Here is an 8,605-nt window from a genome sequence, read left to right as displayed (position 1 = left end):
TTTATGTTGGCCTGAGTTAAACTTTCACACTCATTTTATAACTCTTGCAAGCTGTCTTGGTTTAAATGTGCCAGACGAGTTCCTTTCGGGGAGCTGAGAAGGGAAAAAATCTGCAGGTATTTTGTTTGGCGTGTGTAAGTCAGGACTGAAATAAATGACTTATGTGCAGTTTACCCTGAGATAAACTGGACTTGGCTGAGGATCTGGCACTCTTTATGTACGAGCCTATAAACAAACCACAATCAGGACAGCATACACTTTGTGTGAAGCCTCAGGAGGGCTGCTTTGCCAGGGGCTGGGCTCTGCTACCCTCGCTAAAGAGCCCTGGGAGGACTGAGTGGACAGGGAAAGCACTCTGGTCTGGGCTGCACTGGGTGGTGATGTGCTATTGAGCTGTGGGGGGAGGAAGGGAGGCTGCGTACTTCCTCTGTGAACAGTCTGATCTCCAGGCATTTTCCAGGATCAGAAATCCAGGAGGAAAAAGATCTCATGAATAATGTGGAGGTAAGAGGAGAAGGAAGAGGGAGTGACGGCAGAGAGCTGCTGGGCAGGACAGCGTTATTTTTCTCACTCGCGCAGAATTCCTTTTGCTATAAAAGCTAAACCTTTAACCAGGAATACGTCATATCTCTGTATTTTCTGCTTTCTGCCTGGCTGTCATTGGAGGTAGCTAGAAGAAATGGCAGCAAGCTTTTCCATCTGCTTTCCTGTGCCGTACAACTTCAGGGCCAACCTTTTCCCAAGACCATCCTGCTTACAGGCACCTTCCCGTGCCCGGGGCTCAGCCTGTGCCATGGCCCCGTTAGCAGCAGGAGTCAATGTTCCTCTCACACCTCAGCACACTAAGAAAACATGATATTCTGGGATGGCATCAGGCGTGGTTGCCTTATTTATGGGAAGAAGCAGGCTGCATAGGTCTCTCTTCAGGGTGGGTGAGCAGCATCAGCTTAGGATGTCCCCATCCCTACGGCTTATCTGTTTTAAGCAGTAATACACTAATTTACTACTGTGGTAGGAATGATTGAAATATTTAGACATAATGGAGGAAGTTTAATAGGGTCTACTGAGAAACCCAGGTGTTTAGATCAGCTTAAAAATAATAACCTTCACCCCTGCTGAGCACTTTCTTTTCACAATAAGCTCAGCTTTTATTCTTAACCATAAAGACTACCTCAGACAGGAAATTATTCACGTGATTGGTCTTTACAAGTAGCGGAGGTTTAAACTCGGGGCTGGAGAGGTCATTAGTGGACAGCCATGTGATTAACCTTTGCTTGCCCGTTTCTTTTCACACTTTGTTAACAGCGCCCATTATTGCCCTTCTGTGTCCCAAGGAAGTAGTTTATTGACAGTATTAAAAATACATAGCTGCAAATTCCAAAGAGCCCATCCTTGTGTAAAACCTCCAGTAATTTCTAGCCAGATGATATACATAGGGCAGAGCCGCTCAATTTCTGGCAGGAGGGAATCCAGAAAAAAATTCGCCCATTAACACTGGATTTGAGTTAACATCTGCTTGTTTTGCCCATCACGGGACCTGTTCCCCAGCCCGTCTCAGAAAGTTTTATATGACAAAAAAAGCTAAGGTTTGGTTAAACAGTAGTGTTAGTGCTTGCCTTAATGTACTACAGCTTAATAGGAGTCACACCAGATACTCAGTATCTTTTAGAGTAGAGACGGGTATCCAAAGGACTTTGAAATCTTCGTCAAAATTATGCAGTCTGTACTTGCAATGCTGTCTGTTTTGATTTTGAGATAATTCACGTGCTATTTATTTGTTCAAACCAGAAGAGCAACCTTGTGTTTCTGTCCTGAACTGTGCTGACTGTGCCCCTGGGTCTCGCAGCGCGCCGGGCAAAGGGCAGCTGGAAAGCAGCGTGCATTCCTCTGTCCTCATACCCACGCGTGACGTGGTTTTCTCCCTCTAGTGCACACAGGCCGTCAGGGTCTTGTGCACGGTAGGATCCCTGCCCACAGCCAAAGAAACCAAGCCATGGAAAAAACAACGTCAAGGCAAAAGTGAAAAGTCATGAAAGAGGAATAGAAGTTCTGTGACTATAAAGCCAAGTGGCAGCGTTTTGCACTTGTCTGGACTTTGAAAGTGTCTTGCATAAAATTAATAGTGAAGATGGCAGCAAAAAAAAAAGAACCTGCATCAAAGGCTCAGGGTAGGGGAGAGGGGTGTTTCTTTTACTTATTTATTTTGCATTGTTGATGCAGGGTAAGTTCAAGAGGGAGGTGAAAGGGCGGAGGTGTTCAATGGGGGCCTTTCCAAAGCAAAACGGTCTTTTGGACAGAAAGGAGAGTGTCAAGGCATTTTGACAGAAAGTGTCTGAATGTCTTTTCTATTTAACTTCTGTGAACTGTTGGGCATTTCTGAACACAAAGGGGCACTTTCTTGGCAGCCGAGGAGAGAGGGCAGAAGTCAGAGAGGGCAAAAGAGGAAGGCAAAGGGGAGCATCAGTTTATGAATGCAAAATTTACAGTAGAATTTTTTTTTTAGAAGAACATGTACTCTGAAGAAAGCCCCCAGGCAGCCATAACTTCCTCAGCTTGCGTTTATTTGGCAGAAAATCCAAGCCTCAGTGAATTTACCAGTGCTTCAGGAAGCACTCACCCACGACATCACTCAGCCTGAGCTCAGTCCAGCAGGGTGCTGAGCCCCTTCAATTCCTCTTGAAGTTGATCAGTGTTGTGGTGCTCAGCACCTTGCAGGGATGAGGCCATAGCTCGGGGTGGCTGCAGTTCTGGTTTGGGCTCTCAGATCCCAGTGTCTGTTGCTGGACAAGGTGAAGGCATGAAACATAGAAATTAAAATTCAGAGAAGTTGCTTACGAGATCCTGGAGGTAGCTCAGGTACCAGCAGCTCTGGTGTCTATATTGCTTGTGGTACCCAGGCTAGATAATTTAATGCTGGCTCAAATATCTCTACACTATGTTACATGTCAGATATATCCTAAGAATTCAGCACTCCCCTTCTTCATCAGCTACTCTATTTAGACTTTTAGGTTTCAAATAAAATGAGGAAATTAAAGTACTTTACTGAAGTGAAAACAAAAGACATCTTTAGGGATTATGAAAGATTCCATAAAGATAAACAACAAGGAAAGCCCCTTTTTTTTTCTTTAGTTTTACCTGCATCTGATTTTTTCTTAATCTATAACTGAAGCCAGACTAGGCTTTCCTTTATGATGGCTACAGATCAGAAATTCAGGAAAATTTGGAATTTACTATGAAAGACATAGATGAAAAGCTATTTCAGGCAAAGGTGAGATCAAGCAGAAAGGTTTGTGCAGGTCTTTAGAAACAGCTGAGACGGAGCAGTGAGGAATTAAAAAGCTGTGCAAAAACAGCAATGACAGGAACATTTGAAACTGCAACCTCAGCAGCAGCTTCTGATTGCAGAGTGCATAATTTTGTTTATTTAGAGGGGGAAACTCAAGGTAAGGCCTCAAGGCAAAGGTGGCTTGCAGTTTAGTTGGATCCACTGACCCTTCTGGCATTGGCCGTTTATATACAAAACTGGTCGAGAAGTAGTTTTGCGAGGAGAGTTGCAACTGTGTTTTGTGTTTTGACTTTCCCTTCGGAAAGAAGAACTAAAGTTTAACCAAAGTTAATTAACCTACATTACTATTTAAGAGCAAAGGGGAATGGAGGCACAAAAGCCAGATAAGGACTCATTAGGATGTTTTTTACTTTTGAACTCTGTATTAGGAAGATGTATCTGCTGAGCAGCATAAAAGCATTTTATCAACAACATAGCAGAGGCGTTAGTGATGTTTTAACAGTGAAGAGCCCCTAACGAACACTTTTCACTAATTTACCTGTACCTGGCTACAACCCTCTAATTAGAGCTGTTGTCAGAGCTTCCATGTATTCCCAGATTTCTGGAGTTTATCACTTTAAAAATTAGCTGCTGGCTAAAATTTGTCATACAAGGACTTACGTAGGAGCATGTTTTAAATAATAATAATAAAAAACCACTTTGACAGCTTTATAAGTTATTACAGTGTTTCAAAAAGGAAATCTGTCAATTTAGGTTTTCTTAGGACCCCTCTGGAAATGGTGCTGTCTGTTAAACAGCAGTCCCTGACATTTGGGGATTGTTTCTAAGTGTTGGGAGTGAAGCCAGGTACCTCAGCTGAGGCATGTTTCCAAAAGAAGTTATTGCAGGTGTCTTTTATTAACTCACCTCCCCATATATTTCTTCTGCATTTTAGGTCAGAAACTTGAAGGGCTTGCTCTCTTTGGTCTACTCATGTTGTTTTATTCTGACTGCAGTACAAAGGCAGGACCACATTTGGACTAGGTCTTGTTGTGCTGTTGTTTTGTTTGGGTTGGGGGTGGGGAGGGTTTACAGCATAAAAAAATGAAACTTGGCTGAACTGGAGATTCTTGAGAGCTCTCAGCTGGAGCTGTTTTACTGTGCATTGCTCCTTCTTCTTCCACAGCGGAGGTGTCAAGGTAGGAATATAGGCTATGTTTCCTTGCTCTAGTGTTGTACTGAAGCTGTAGGTTAGAGTCATCCTGAATCCGACATACCTTAAAGCAGAAGATGCATAGTATCCTGATTTTTGCCTGTCCCTGTTCTCCTGTGCTTGGTGCAAGTCACCCTCTGGCCATCAGTCAATAGTAGTAGCAAAGTAAGAATTCACTCTCTGAACATAGCTTTTATATGTGGCTGAATACAGGACTCATGTGGATCTTGTTGTAGGACTCTTCTATGATAACTCCCAGTTGTGCTCTTTCCTTGGACAAGCCCAAAGAGCTCACTGGGGATTGAGTGTATTTTGGGGAAGCATTGGGTGTGCTGTGAATGAAAAGATTTGGCACTAGGTGAGACAAATAAGGGGTTTTTTTCAGTCACACAATTGTTTCTGCCTCTAAGCTACTGTACTTCAAATGCTCTTTGCCCTGCTGCTCTATGTCTTCTCCCTGTAGCTGTCATTTGCTCCCTTAGTAGTGAGACATCCACGTGCTGTTGGCAGCAGAGGTTGGCTGCTCACTATCCTGAGACCACAGGCTTGTCTTGACAGCAACACCTCTTATTCTGAACCCTGAGGCTACTCAGTGTCTCTGGCAGGCTGGTCATTCTCTTGTGTGCTTTCTCTGTACTTTCACGGCCAGAAATCAGCAGGGGTTTCAGTTACTGACAATATTCCCTCTTTGAGCATGTTTTAGTTTAGCTATATTGCCAGGGCATGCCTAAGCAGGTGTAAAAGGCAGTTCTTTTTTCTAGTGTTGGCTAATGTGACTTCAAATATCCTAGTCTGAGCAGGTTTTTGCAAGCGTACTAAGGTTTTGAGGAAGGGAAAGTCTTTTCAGAATGCCATCAGAGCACACCTTGGTGTTTTAAATACACAGATACCTCATTTAATACCTTAGCAGTAGGCTCACAGCTGTACAAATCCGACTAGGCAACCACAAAATGGGCTGCCTTTCTGACACAACCTTGTGACTAAGCTTTCCCATTGTGAGGTTGGTTTTTATTGTTTTAAGTTCTGGTTTCTGTTACGTTTGATACACCTGTTATGATTTGGAAGGGTGGCTCAGGCTGGGGGGGTCCAAGCTGGAGTATGAGCTTTGCCGCAAGCTGGTGTGACAGAGGAAGTCCCTTCAGCCACCTGTCCCCCCTTATTCTTGCTGTATAAGTGGACTGAGAGTACTTTCCTCCCTCCCTCCCTCCCCATTTAACTGAAAGCTTTGAGAAGGATGCCCTTCTTACTGAATTGGTGGGGTGGCTTGCTTGTTTGGTTGGGTTTTTTTGACTGATAGCTCTAGTTTTTGCTATAATGCCGACACTAAGCAATGAGAAATGAGTGAGACCACACTTCTTCCCACCCTGTATAGGGTACACCATATCACAGTGCCGAGTATTTTTGGTGAGAAGAAATAAACCAGCCTCTAGCTTCTGCATGGGGAGTGGCCATGAATGAGGGAGGAAGAACAAGACTAATTTTTCTGGCGGTGTTTTATTTTGAAATCCCAAGCTGAGTGGTTTGCGCTAACTCGCTAGCGAAGGGGAGAAGCAGTGCCAGTGAAGTTTTAATATCACAGTGTTAACACACTTATAGTCCTTTTTTTTTAATTCTCTGTCCATTTCTGTCCTGGAAGTCGTATTTACAAGTGTATTCTGTGGCATCACTGTCTGATGTGTACATGAGATCTTTGTATATCTACCTAATGCTGAATTTTATTTACATTTTTAGTATTATTAGAAAAAACTTCCTATAATCAGAGTGTCAAAGTATCAAATCAAGCTGGGTGGCACCTCTGTGTTTCATCCTGGGTAGCACATGCTTTGGGTTCAGTGGGACATCTCCTCTCCAAGCATTGCCTACACCAGTTGGCACTGCCAGATGCTTGGCTGCCTTTTCCACAGTGCTTTCTTAGGGTGCTTGGTACTCAGGCTGTCAGGACAAAAGCTGATTCAGACTGGCTTGATGCTCAGGTATACTGAGAATTAAACCATGAGAAGATACCATCAGAACACATTTCACTTGTGACCTTTCACAGCCAATGAATTGGAGGGATTTTCCTTTGCTGCGGATCAAATTTAAAACTACTTCCCAGGAGTGAAAGGTCATTGCGTGGAGTCATGATATCCAGTTAAATACAGCTAAATAGAACTCGTTAGCATCACAATGAATGGAGTTATATATTACCTGGTCTGGAGGATGACTGAGGGGAGTAGAAGGAGGGGGAGAACAAAGGAACAGATCCCTCATCACACTTAATAAAGTATCGTAATAGCAGAGGAAAAGCACAAAGAGCAGAATTTGACTAAATCTGCCATGTAAGTCTATTTCTTCTGACCAGCAATATTGAGTGGTCAGAAAAACATGGGAAGTGTCACATAAAGCATGTATTCTCCTCGTGCCATGTTTGCATTCACAGGAGTCACAGATCCATGAAAGTGAGAATATGCTATTTACCAGCTCCCGGCAGGGCTTTGATCTCCAGATACAGTCTGCACCGAGGAAAAAGGAAATCCAGTGATTTTGTGTCTGAAATTGGATTCCCCCAGAGGGGCAAGCTGCACCTCTAGTCACTATCTGATTGGCAGAAGGACCTCATATATAAGTGGATCCATGACATCTTTTTATCCTTCCAAGCCGTCTCCCTTCTAGGGAGTATTTCTTGCTCTGACGACCTTTCCTAATGATTGTTATTTCAGTCTTTCTGTTTCTGGTCATACTTCAGGAAGGTTATTTTCTTCAGACTGACTGTGAAGCTGCATGGTTCTTTCCTCATCATTGACAGCTGGTCAGGGGATGTGAAATGAGTGGAGGAGGCTTTGGCAAGTGCTTTGAGAGGTTTGGTCTACAGATGGGGAGGATCTACACACATAACTTAGCATCATTGTCCTGTGAAATGAGTAGCTCATAGTCAATCATTTACCTTGGTGTTCTGGCTTTTTTTTTTTTTTTCCTCTCCTGCTTGGCATGGTTGAGTCTTTGTATTCTGTTTCTCTGTTTTCTGGGGTAGGGAAGGGTGGATGAGATCAAAGAGAAGGATCAGCTCCTTTGTTTATTTTAAATGAAGCACTATTTGAATTCTCTCAATCTTTTTTGCAAGTGGTTCCTTTGATTATACATATTGCTTTGACTTTTTTGTGCTTATTCAAGTCTTAACGTTCATAATAGCCAAGCAAGTTACTGTCATTAGTCAAATAGAGGTGGGCATCTACAGAGGTTCTTTTGCTATTTAAATTGGAAGCGATCATTGGGATCTCTGCTCTGTCTTCCAGCATAGACTGGACTCTGGGACTGCTGCACTCAACAAACTTGCCTCAGCTAGCACATCCCTGAGGACAGGCATGTCTTCTTGATGTGCAGACTTCAAGCCATGGATGACCTGCCATTTTGCTACTGTAGATGGTATTGTATTTCTTCTCTAGCTGGTTAAGCAGGACCCAAGCTGTGGAAAATGTTAAAGAAACAAACTGGATTTAGTATTTCATGGCTACAGTGCCCTGTTCCCAGTCTACCCCAATTCCTGCTTCAGTTTATGCTCTCCTGCTCCCTCTCAACACCAGATCCAGCAATCTGCTGAAATTCAGGAACCAGGGCAGACTTTGCTTTGAACAAAACCATTTTTTTCCCAAGTCAGCTGAGTGTGTCAGTAAGTTAGCAAAGGTTTTGCTCCCTGCTGAAACTACCTGAGATGCCATGGCTGTGATCCAACAGGCAGCCGTGCCTCTGCTGGCGCTTCGAGCAGGGTGGCTGCATTTGGAGCACCAGACCAGAACCATGCAGTTCCCGAGCTATGAAGTTGAGAAAAGTTAGGGACCCTCACCCCCCTTCAAGGGCAACCTTTTCATTTTTTTGCCCCATATTCATGATATATAAATCTTACCTGCCAGCAGTATGTTCTGGCAGCTGAAAGCAAGCATGTAGGACAACTGGGAAGGAGCAATAAAGAAAGGGGATTGGTCATGAACATTCCCATTTATGCACACTAAACCAAGGATTAGCCATGGAGGGTATAAATTATTTTGTTAATGTACCCAAATATACCAACACTCAATGCTAGCAATCCCTATCTAAGCATTTACAGTGATTCACTGAAGAGATCTTAATGGAGGATGATACTGGGAGAAGTC

The 8,605-nt window shown here is 43.5% G+C and overlaps 1 long non-coding RNA gene across 2 annotated transcripts in view; it reads left to right on the top strand.

Moving 5' to 3' along the window:
- The first annotated feature begins 340 nt into the window (after positions 1 to 340).
- LOC142361024 (uncharacterized) overlaps positions 341 to 8,605 on the top strand; it is a 93,380-nt gene continuing 85,115 nt past the window's right edge. For both annotated transcript variants that reach the window (XR_012763565.1, XR_012763564.1), the window contains exon 1: positions 341 to 504. This is a non-coding gene — a long non-coding RNA (uncharacterized LOC142361024). The remainder of the gene's footprint in view (positions 505 to 8,605) is intronic.

This window comes from Opisthocomus hoazin, chromosome 4, assembly GCF_030867145.1.
Source record: "Opisthocomus hoazin isolate bOpiHoa1 chromosome 4, bOpiHoa1.hap1, whole genome shotgun sequence".
NCBI classification, from domain to species: domain Eukaryota; kingdom Metazoa; phylum Chordata; class Aves; order Opisthocomiformes; family Opisthocomidae; genus Opisthocomus; species Opisthocomus hoazin.
The sequence above is the reverse complement of the archived record's forward strand: the minus strand, read 5'-3'. Positions and strand labels throughout refer to the sequence as shown.